A 12,295-nucleotide genomic window follows, 5' to 3' on the forward strand; every position below is an offset into this window, starting at 1 on the left:
ATTTTGTTATTACAAGATAAGGGCCATTCTGGACACAGCATGTGATGTGTTCCTCAAATTAGTCTTATTTCCAGCCTCACTCTAATTAGAATTTATGTTGGATCTCAGTGCACCAAAGAGAAGTTAGAGTGGGATTTTAAGTAAAAGTGAAAGTTCTGTTTCACTAAAAATTATTTGAGGTATTGTTTGGGACACACATAGCCATGTTTTATTTACAGTCTAACACAGTATAATAAAAAGTGGAGAGAGGCATTCTCTCCCACTTTGTAACTCAGCACGTTAGAGTTTTGGCAGCTTGAGGATTCCAATGTGTCAAAGAATCTTAAACTAGAAAAAGAGTTGTCTTGTGGATCTAGCAGAACATAGCAACCTTGTCCAAAAAAAGCCTCTTAATACCCAGTAAATGCAGTGGGGACCCATAGGAAGCGAAGCAAGGCATGAAAAGAGAGCATAAATGGCAAATACCACACAAAACCTGAGAAGGGTTGTTTATAATCATGTATTAAACACATCTGTCGCCTCCTAGAATTAATCAAGAGGGACTTTGCAGTAGGTAAGCTCCTGCAAGTGGGAACAGTCAGAAATAGATTGTACATAAATAATTTCATGTGTTCTGTTCTATATCTGTTCATCTTTTCTTCCTCATTGTAATCTCATTCATTAAAAAAGATAAAAGTAGGCATCTACAATCATCTTTAAATCTCTACATCTATAGTCCCCAGTGAATAACTTATAAACGTTTGACCAGCTAGCACTGGGCTGAAATGTGCTGGCTAATAGATGGCATGTCCTTCTATTAGTAAAATCCTACTGTTAGTAAAAGATTTGAATTTTTCAAAAAAATTAATTAGCTGCTACTTTGAGTCTGAGTTATGATCACTGAACAAGGCTGGAAAGACCCCTACAATCATGCTGACAAATCTCTCTTGAAATTGAAGTAATGTTGCCTTAGGGCTAAATGCTTTAATTGCCCGACTATTGCCCCAGCTAGTCGCCATTCTCTGGTCTTGGACAATTCTTCCACACAATCTTTTCCCTCAACTTACCACATTTCCTTGCGTTGCGTCTATATCAGCTCATGACTTTGCTTTCGATTTCACAGATAGAATAGAAATAAGCAGAAGAGAACTTGTGGGCTTCCACCATACTTCTAATCTATCTATCTGCTTTAGTCATTATGCTCCGTTTTCCTTTCAGTTTCGATGGATAAAATATTGCTTTTCCTATGAACTCGTTCCGTTCATTCTTCCCTGCGGAAAGAAACCACTTCAGTAGTTAATCTCTTTCTCTCTCCTGCATCATCAATTTCCCCTTTCTATTAAATTATTTCTATCGGACTACAACATGTAATAATGTCTATTATTTTTTTTAAAAAATCCTTTGAATTCTCCCTCCTTTTCAAGTAATGTTCATTTCTCTAACCCCTTTTACAGTAAAATTTCTCGTTATTTATACTCCGTGCCAGCACTTTGTTTTTTCTTTCTTTAAGAAAAATCATTTAAATTTGATATATACCAAAGAAAATATTTTGACATATATGGATTGTAAAACAAAACAAGCACCCGTAAACTTAGCACTCAATCTATGACGTTTATGAATAGCATTGAATCTACCTGTACGCTTTCTGTTGCTATGTATAGCATTGCTTCATGAATTTTTACCTATTGTATGGTGTTACGTGGTGTAAACGGATCATTTTATGTTTAGTATCCTACTGACTGTCTTCATTTTTGATTTTCCTTTTTATTTTTATTGCTATTACAAAAAATCTGCAGTGAACATTCCTGTATATGTCTTCTCATTTACATAAGCATGATTTTTCTTAGGATACTTAAAAGTGTAATTGCCAAGACATAGAATATATGTATGTTAACTTCAGTCCACGCACGATTGTTGTCCAAGGTTGTCGTACCAAGTTGTCCTTACACAAGTAGTTGACAAGAGTTACTGTTACTCCAGTTTTGCCAACATTTGGTATTCTCTGATTTCTTAAATTTCAAATTAACTGCCAGTTTATTATCTCATTTGCCTTAATTTGCATTGTCTTGATCACCTATCACGCTGAAATGTATGATCTGTGCTTATGAGCAATTGACCTTTATTTGTGTTTTTCCTCTTCTATGAAATGTCTTATTTATGTATATTTTTGCACATTTTTCTATTGGACTGTTGGAATTTTACTATTGATTTGTAGGAATTTCCACATGCCTTGTACGTTACCTTAGTTATGTGTGTTATGAGAACCGCTTTCATTTTTTTAATTATAATTTACATACCATAAAATTCAACCTTTTAGAGTATACAGCTCAGCAATTTTTAGTATATTCACAAAGATGTACAACCATGTTTTCGTTTCTTGCTCTTCACCTCATTTGTGAGAATGGGAGTCCCACTCTAGGGTTTTGGGAATAACCAAACACATGACATCTGGCACGGGACAGATAGAAATTGACATCAGTTTATTAATCACATATACCCAAACCCTTGGGGAGAACACAGCATGCCACACAGGGCCACATAGGAGCCATACTCAAGAACAGAGTGAAGAAGCAGGAAAATGGGGGCCAGGTTTTGTAGTATCAGGGGGGTGGAAAGATCCTTGGTTCCCATTAGAGGATATGATTGGTTTGTTTGAATAATTCCACACACTAGCAGGGAACTAAAACATGCTACTCGGGGGTAAGCAGGACGTTTGCCAGATCCCTGTAATTAGGAGGGTTGTTTGGCTTGGGAACCTTATCCACAGGAGTAAATTGGGGAGAATAGTTTATAGTTAGGCCGTTAGAGCCATACTCTCCCCCTCATTTCAGATATCAAGGTTGCACATAATATTGAAGCTTCATAATGTTGAACCACAACCATCACCACTTTCTATTTCTACAACGTTCTTATCACCCCAAAAAGAATCCCATAGCCACTAACAGTCACTCCAAATTCTTCCTATCCCCAGACTTAGGCAACCACAAATCTATTTTCTATCTCTGTGTATTTGCTTATTCTGAACATTTCATATAAGTGGGATTGTATAATAAATAGTCTTTGTGTCTGGCTTCTTTCATTTAGCCTGTTTTCAAGGTTCATACAGCTTGTAGCATATATCAGTATTTCATTCCTTTTTCATGGCTGAATAGTATTCATTTGAAAGGATATACCACATTTTGTTTTCCCATTCATCAGTTGATGGACCATAATGTTGTTTCTACTTTTTGGCTGTTATGAATAATACTTCTATGAATATTCATGTGCAAGTTTTTATGTGGACATATATTTTCAACTCACTTGGAAGTGAAATTGCTGGTTCAGTTGGTAAGCCTATGTTTAAATTTTTGCGAAATTGCTGGACTATTTTCCAAAGCTGGTGCACCATTTTACATTTTACTTTACTACACGAGGAAGGTATGAGGGTTCCAATTTCTTTGCATTTTTGCCAACACTTGTTATTTTCCATCTTTTTTTACTATAGCCATCCTGTCTTGTAATGAGAACTTTTAATATCTAGCTCAGTATTTGCTTTTCACTTTTATGTCTTTGTTCCATGTGAAATTAATTTATTTGCATGGCATCATCGAGGCAGAAACATCATTTTTTTCAGAATTGGTAACTAATTGTCCTAGAGACCTTTATCTAATAGTTCCTTTGTTTTCAGTAATCCGAAATCATACCTTTGTCATAAATGAAATTTCTACAGTCTTCTATTTTGTTCTACATTTTAGTATGTTTATACTTTCTTGTCATGTTATAATTTTGAAAAAATTCTTGATATCTGGTAGGGAAAGTTTCCCCACCTTCAGCTATGTTGGGAGTGATCTGGCTAGTTCTTGACTTTTTGTCTTTCATATGAACTTTGAAATTAGCTTATCCTATTTCTCAAAGAACTCTTCTAAGGTTTTGAAGGGAATTGCTTTGAATTGACAAATCAGCTTGGAGAGTATTGACATCCTCATGTTTGTGAGTCTTAATACATTGCTTCCTTATTATAAGGCCCACACGTAGGTGTCAGTTTCCATTCATCTGGTAGCTGTATAACAAGTCAATTGGAGCTTTTATATTAATATATTAAAATTCCAATTACCAAACTCAGCTTATGGACCATGTGCCTGGCTTCCCAAATCTTCCTTTTTGTCTAAATAGGGCACTTTGACATCCTCAGGTTTGCAGTAGGTCCTTTCATCTCCAATCTTGACATTCACACACATTAGCAAATCTTTCTAGAACCCCCAAATAAAGGAACTAACTGAAATTCTCTTCTATTTCAATGCTTACAGTCAGGATTTAAAAAAAAAAAATGAATGCAACAAATGCCCAAACCACTATAACTTTAGATAGAAAAGAATATGAAATTAAACTTATATTACCAAAATAGAAGAAAAACTCACAGGAAAGGACATTATACAAAATGACAAATTTTCAAAAGTAAACTAAACCCAGTTAGCACACAGATACATCTCCAAATACACACAAGATGTAAAATGCTGAAAGCCTCCTTAGGAATATTTAATTCCTTTATCACTTTAAGTAGATTGGAAAATAAAGGTTTCTAACAGCAATATATTTAAATGCAAAAACTCAAATGGCACTCACACAAATCAGAGATCTTACCTTGTAGCAAGATTTACTAAATATTTCAAGTACTCCTATAACCCCGAGGCACAAATATAGCTGGGACATGTCAGAGATTGTCAGCTTAGCTGTCCTTCTTGCTATGTTGGATATACTCTTGCCCACATTGAATATGAGGTCCCCTAATTATTGTATGCAGCTACCTTAGTTACAAAAAAGAGATCTGTTTTGATCATTAAACATCTCTACTTTATAGTCAAGTAATTAGATTGCAGATTTGTTTACTGTGAACATTGCTAGACAGACTGGGTACATCTTTCTCAAGCATTCTATAGATAAGGAATCTTCCAGTAGTAAATATAATATAAGAGGTCTGTCACTAGCATTAGCGTTACAGATTTGACTAGCTTATGTGCTTTCATTCCTGGAATATTACCCTGGAACAGAAGAAAATGGATTATAGACCTGCAGTTTAACTATTTACTTCATAATATTCATAAAACTTGAATTGCATTAAACAGAATTTGTAGGGGAGATACTTTTGCATAATTATAGATTATTTTGTGGGTCATTTTTGAAGGTATAGAGTTAACATAATCGTTTTTCAATTCAGAATATGATTTTGAAATATTGACATGTTTGTGCAAAATGTTTTTAATAAGAAACACATCCCAGGTAACTTATTTTTAAAGCACATACTAATATTATTTTAAATAATGTAATATGTGGAGGGAGAAGATTTTAAATGCAAATATCTGCATGATAGGTAACGTGGCATGAACTGATTTGACCCTACATAAATTGACTAAGAAAAAGAACAATAGGATTATCTAATAAATGTTTTATCATCATCCTGTACAAATTATGACCCAAGCGTTTTTGACCTCGAAAATCTCCTAGAGATTTGCAACCATATCCGAGACTATTTCGTCAACTTAAACCACCATCAGCCTTGAATTGAACTTTATTAAACAACCAAAGAAGAGAAGGTCCAGTGCCACTGTCTGTGCCTCACCACAGGCTTGTAGGTGCCATTTCTTGCTCTAAAGGACTCTGGTTGGCACTGAAATAAAACCTATGGGATGGCTCAACAATAACATGGCACCCTCTGACAAATTTAAATTTCATAATCTCTGCATTTTTGATTTAGTAACTTTTGCATTTAACATTTTTTAAGAAACATTTTCTAGCTGTTGGATTATAAACTGTGTACACGTACAACTGCCTCCCACCTAATACACACACACACCCCCCACACACATGTACACACATACCAATATTAGAAATGATAGGGACTATTTTAAGTATTGACAAATGTATATTCACATTATTAATATGAGAAACCAAAAACTGTAGACTAAAAACATGGATGAAGCTTCACAGTAAGGATACAAGTGGGAATCCACAGATCAAACCAAGCCCCATTGCCTAAGGTTTTTAGAATTCAAACTGGACCACAAAAACAAGGATTTGAGCCAGAGTTGTGCTTTCCAGGATGTGGAATTTTGTCTGGAGCTGTGCAAAACCCAGAGCCAGTCATGCGTCAGAGAGGAACCCAGGAGCCATAAATGGGTCACATCTCAAAATCAGAATGGGGTACCTATCTGACTGAGGTGAAACTATAAAATTCTTAGGCCAAACATATTTTCCTTCATATCATTGAAACTATCACTCCTTTATTTCTGATAATTAGGTGATCATATTTGCTTTGTAGGCAACCTCTGATTTCTCTCTGGTGACTCAAAAACTATCAGTTGTTGACAAAAGCTAAAATATCTCCTACGATTCTAGCTATATATTTTTTTCTGTTAGAATTACCACATGACCATTGAATATTTTCACTCAGAATACTCATATCTCACTCAAAATATTTAACAAACATGATACTAACCGAAGAATGATTAGACCATATAGAGAATATATATACGTCTCTCCCTCTTTCTGTTAGACTTTAAGTTCTAGAAAGGCAAGTCTTTCCTGTCTGTTTCATTTCCTGTTGCACCTAAGTAACCAATAACTGTGCTTGAGACGCAGTAGATGTCAATAAATATTGTCCAACGAATATTTATTTAATGAAAATAATTGCCTATATTATTAAAAGTAATGCCATAAATTAATGCTGAATGTTAGAAAATATCATTTCAGCCTCTCAATGTGCAGTTATAATTTCCTTTTAATTGGGCAATATGGTGAATTTTAGCCATCTACTACTTAATATAAAATGTGGCTTGCTTTCTCGAATTAGTCACATCGTATTCTTCACATGCGCTGCTGAATTCCATTTGCTAATATTGTATTTGACGTTTGGACCAATATAATATACAACCTGAGGCTAGTGCTTTTCTTATTCTTCCAGTGGATGGTTATCTATCAATTTTGTTTACATAGAAGCAATTTGTTTAAATTTCCACCTCATTCTGCATGGATTTTGGCAAGTTATTTTATCTCCAAAGTTACTTTATCTTCAAAAAGGCATTAATTTAGTCCAGCTATTCAAACTTATTTGCATAAATTTTACTGTTTCACTAAATATAATTCTTTTAAAACTTCTTATATCTGTGATTATATCCTCCCTCCTAAAAATGACTTGAAGTATGAATGAAGTTAGTTTCTATGTGCTCTCTAATTAATTAAGTTTCCCTAAACTTTAAACAAGGTATTAAATGTAAACAATTTAATACCTCGTTTCAAGGTGAGTTGATATAAAAAAAATGTTAAAGGCTGAAATATATCCTTTTTCTACTTTTCAGATAATTTATGCAAGTGTCTGAAACATGCCCTTTTTATACAATTAAATGGTTCCTGCATTTTCAAGATAATAAATTTATCTCGTGTTTACGTTTGGTAAACAATTATTGAAAAATAAAAATATTTGTTAAATTGACAATAATAGACAAATATAAGAATAATTGACACTTCAGAAACTTTATAGTTACTATAAATATCAGAGCATTTTGCAAGTAATTATGCTCGATTCTGTACTTTCAATATCTTCTGCATCTTACTGAGCAAGATGGCTCGGCATGCGTTGCTACATTACCAACTAGTGAACTAGTAAACTCTTCAGTCAGTTCAGTTTGCAAAATTCATTCACCCTTACTCAGTAATACTGAATAAATTATAAGAAAAAAGAAGAATGGTTGACAAGGATGCAATTGTGAAATAACAAAAGCCTCAGAAATTTAGTCCTGCATATCTTGATCACCAAAATGTCCCCCACTGGGGCTGAGTCATGTAGCCCTATTTCATTCCCGTAACCCCTCCCCTCAAGTACTTTGCAGAAAACAGCAGAATTGAAAGAAAGATCCCATTTCAAAATGAGTAACAATATAAAGATCTAGCTTAGGAACTCTTATAACAGAAGTGTCTCAAATGATACCTATGCTATAAATTATACAAGGGATCAGAAGAACATATTTTAAAACATGAATTTGATAAAATCAAAGAAAATTGTGATATTTCCTAAATAAGAACAGAAAAAGAAATGTTAGGATGCAGAGAGAAGATTATAATACCACAGAAGGAGATGAAATGTAAGCTGGTAGAATTCAGGAAATAAATGAAAGCAAAAACGAAGATATTATAGAAATTAGAGCCTCATTGAAAGTATTGATTCTCCCCTGATTACCCCAGTGAGTAATCGGCTGCCAGCTATGTACTGTGCCAGGGCCCCCCAGTCACTACAACAACACGTTTGAAAAGCAAGAGTGATAATCTTGTGTTTTGGACAAGTTCCTGTTCAGAGGCTATAATTACATCTTGGCAACTCTTATTTCCGCTTCCTTGTAGCTGCTTCTCCTCTCAAGGAACTTCAACTATATCACCCCACCAGGAGTGCTTTCTGCTGCCCTCTGTGCTTATTGAGAATTCAGGGAGGAGGGATCACGAAATGCTGAGATTTACAGCACTGCGGTACCCAGATGATACTGTGAAAATGTCCTGGCATTAACCCTCGAGTCAGCAGGCTCCCAGTCATTCTCAGGCTTGTCAGAAGCTGAAACCCTAGTGAAAACACCTTGGCAGATGCACAATAAAAAGGAGCATGAAAATAATACTTTTGAGGGAAGGATTTTGAGGAAATGCCAGAATGCTATCTTGCTTTTGGCTAGAAGAGTTCCTTCCTAAACTAGTTGTCTATTTGATACCAGTACAACTGTATCACGTTCCTTAGACTTGCAGAAGCACATACTAGCCAAGATGTTTTCCAAACTTGTTTTAGAGTGAAATAAGTCTTAACAGTAGTGGCTTCCCATTTCACATCAGGTTCGGACTGAGGATATAGTAACTAAGTGTGGAGTAGTTCAATGTACCTTTGTTATCTGACGGAAGTTGGAGTATCTCAAGAGTCATTACATTCCAATTTATGTCAACCATTTGAGGAACTACAGAGTGCTGTTGACAGTGATACTGGAGTGCAAAGGCTACCAGTTCATAAAAATTTTGGAGAGACTGTAGCATGAGTTGACTTATAAGAAGTGGTTTTAGTTCTAGCTCACCCCTAAGTGATCACGCGAGCTTACTCGAGTTATTAACAACATTGTTTCTTCCTCAATTTGTAAAATGAGGTTCCTCATTTGTAAAATGAGTTATGAACATCTGCCCTAGGTATTTAATGGGGATTCCAGACTATGCCCTGCACTTTCATACTTATATGCTTGGCCAAATATTATCTCTTCCCTCCAAGAATGCTCACATCTGTTCTTGGTTCTCTGACAAGTAAATTTATCCTCCTATTTATTCTTCTTTCTTTATCTAACCCCTTTCCAACTTGTCCTACTTCCAAGAAATAATATTTATCTCTTTTCTTTTCTACAGTTCAGTTAGCATTTTTTACTAAACATTAAGATTCCTAACTCTGAGAGAGTATGATTTATAAGCCTGGTGGAGGTCATGAATTTGCAATTTTTAACAAGCTTATTGATGATTCTGTTGCAGAAAGTTCCTTGGAATTCAATTTAAGGAACTCTCTGATGATAGCTTCTCAGATATATATTTCTATTCTAGCGCTTACCATATTGTTACTACAACTATATGGCTGAAAATAGAGGGCGTGTTTTAATTACCACTTTGATGCTTATAATGTAATAGAGAAATAAATCAATGAACTGTCATTGAATGAATGAATCGAAATAACAAAATACAATGCTATAAAAGGCTATTTGTCAATACCATATCACCAACTGTTTCTGCTTCTTTGGTTGAACCCTGAATCAGAGTACTCCACCATAGTAACAGGCTAAAGAAGAAAAAACATTTTATATCAATTGATGCAAAAACAATTACTGAACAAAACTTAATACTCATTCATGGTAAAAACTCCCAACAGACTAGGATTAGAGGAGCTTCTTCAACTTGATAAACAGCATCTACAAAACACCTTCAACTAAAATAATAATTGTGACTGACGATATTTTCTCACTAAGATTGGGAACAAGACAAGGATGTCCACTCTCACCATTATTTTTCAATGCAGTACTGCAAATTCTAGTCAGTGCAGTAAGGAAAGCAAAGGAAAGAAAATGCATTCTGATTGGAAAGTAAGAAATAAAACAGTTCCTTTTTGCAGATGAAGTGAAATGCTATGTAGAAAATCCTAAGGAATCTACAAAAAACTAGGACATAGCTGAAGTCAACAGGTTTGCAGGACACAAGATTAGCACACGAAAATTATTTGTATTTCTATGCATGAAAACCAAAATTAAAAACACAATAGCATTTACAAATACTCAAAAATTGTCAACTTAGAATTTTATATTCAGAGAAAATATCTTTCGAAGAAGAATTATAAAGATTTTTAAGACATCCAAAACTGAAAGAATTTGTTCCCTATAGGCCAATGCTAAAAGAAACAATAAAAGAAGTTGTTCAGATGGAAAAAATGATATCAGATAAGACTATGAATCTACACCAAGAAATGATGAGCGCCAAAAATGATAACTACATGGTAAATATATAGATATTTTCTACTTATTTAAATGTCTTTAAAAGACCACTAACTGTTTAAACAAAAATAAGAACAAATTATTGTGGGATTTATTATATATCATGAAAGTGCAGGTTGAATAAAGAAATATACTATTTAAGATGTTTGTGCTATACTTAAAGGGGCATAATATCACATTAAGGTACATTATGATTAAAGTTGTACACTGCAAACTCTAAAATAGCAACTAAAATTACGAAATAAAGAGTTATAGGTAATGTAATAAACCAATATATATTAGATAAAATGGAATTATATAAAGTACTCATTAGCCCTAATTATCGAAGAAAATGAAGAGAAAGGAAATAAAAATGGGACCAATAAAATGCAAATATCTAGAAATTAGAATTAAACCTAATCACGTCAGTGTTCATATGAAATATAAGGGGTTTAAACACCCTAATTAAAAGGATGAGAATGTTAAATTGTATAAAAAAGAAAGACCTAAGAGTATGCTGCCTACAGTAAATGAGTTAATGTATAAAGACACAGTTTACAAGTAAAAAGATGGTGAGATTGATGTCAATGTTAGAGTAAGGATCTTGGTGAACTCACTCTCACAAAGAGTAACAGAACTACTGGCAAAAAAACAATTAAAATCAACTATTTCAGAAATTTCTTAATTAATTGAAGCCACAGAAACAATAGAAATCATCTACCAAGAGAAACTATTGAATCTTGGTAAGATAGCAGAATCTAGGATGTTTTAACTTGGGAATATTCCCATCCCACCCCTTTACCAGTTCAGTGGTGTGCTAGCTATGAAAAGGTGACAGCCTTGCAACTAAGAGGGAAGAATACCTACTTTGATATTAAAAGCACCATGACAAGAAACAGTCGATATTTAGTCCAAACTTGCAAATCCCAGGAAAATCTCTATATCCTGGGTTTTGTGGTTATTTGATTTGACTCAGAGTACAGCATAGTGGGATTAAAAAAAATCAAAGCACAAACAAAAAACTCACCTCCAGGGCATTAACATACATTATACAACGCATAGGCAATATCACAGCTTCCTGTGATTTCAGTTGGCACAGACAAGCACCTGGCTAAAAATTTAAAATGAAATCCTAGTAAACTACATAACCATAGGCAACTTTGAAAACATCTGACACATTCCCAGGATATAAAAGGATATGTACATACTCAAGGGTATCTGCATGCCCAAGAAAGATTAGGAATGCTAAAGGCATCTGTCACTCACTTCTGGTTGCCCTCGAAGTCCTGTGCAAGAGAGGCTGTTCTGAAGCTGCCTCCATTCTAGGTTTGCGTGTGCGCAGTAGTGAACCCACCTGTCCATAAACCAATCTCGGAATGTTTGCTTCTCCTTCAGCAGGTGGTACAGGATCTTCCATAGAACCATTGCTGTGATTTGATAAATGGGTGCTTGTATAACTGTGGTGAGTGCCAGGGAGATCTGAGCTATAGTTCACAGAGCTCGCTTATGCCCTCTGTGCATTCCATTCTTTATCCTGGATATACCATTTGCATCATAAGATGGATTGCTGTTGGAAACATGAGGATCCAGCTCATAATGAACAATTCTTGATGCAGGTCATTTGGTGCCCCATGGTCAAGTATCCTTTATCTTTCAGAGCACAATAACATGCCACAGGTTGTTTTACAGAATGCTTATGGTCTCTTCTGCAAATGGCATGATCATGTTCTAGAACTCCAGAGGTCTGATTTGTGATTCTCTCACTAGGTCTTGCCACAAACAGCATCTCTTCCCACAGCCACTGTCTCCACCAC

At 34.8% G+C, this 12,295-nt stretch overlaps 1 pseudogene; it reads right to left on the bottom strand.

The window, feature by feature from the left end:
- The window catches only part of LOC139041237 (uncharacterized), a 70,661-nt pseudogene extending 58,755 nt beyond the window's left edge, over window positions 1-11,906 (bottom strand).
- Between the last annotated feature and the right edge of the window lie 389 nt (window positions 11,907-12,295).

The sequence above is a fragment of the Equus asinus genome, chromosome 20, assembly GCF_041296235.1.
Source record: "Equus asinus isolate D_3611 breed Donkey chromosome 20, EquAss-T2T_v2, whole genome shotgun sequence".
Taxonomy (NCBI): domain Eukaryota; kingdom Metazoa; phylum Chordata; class Mammalia; order Perissodactyla; family Equidae; genus Equus; species Equus asinus.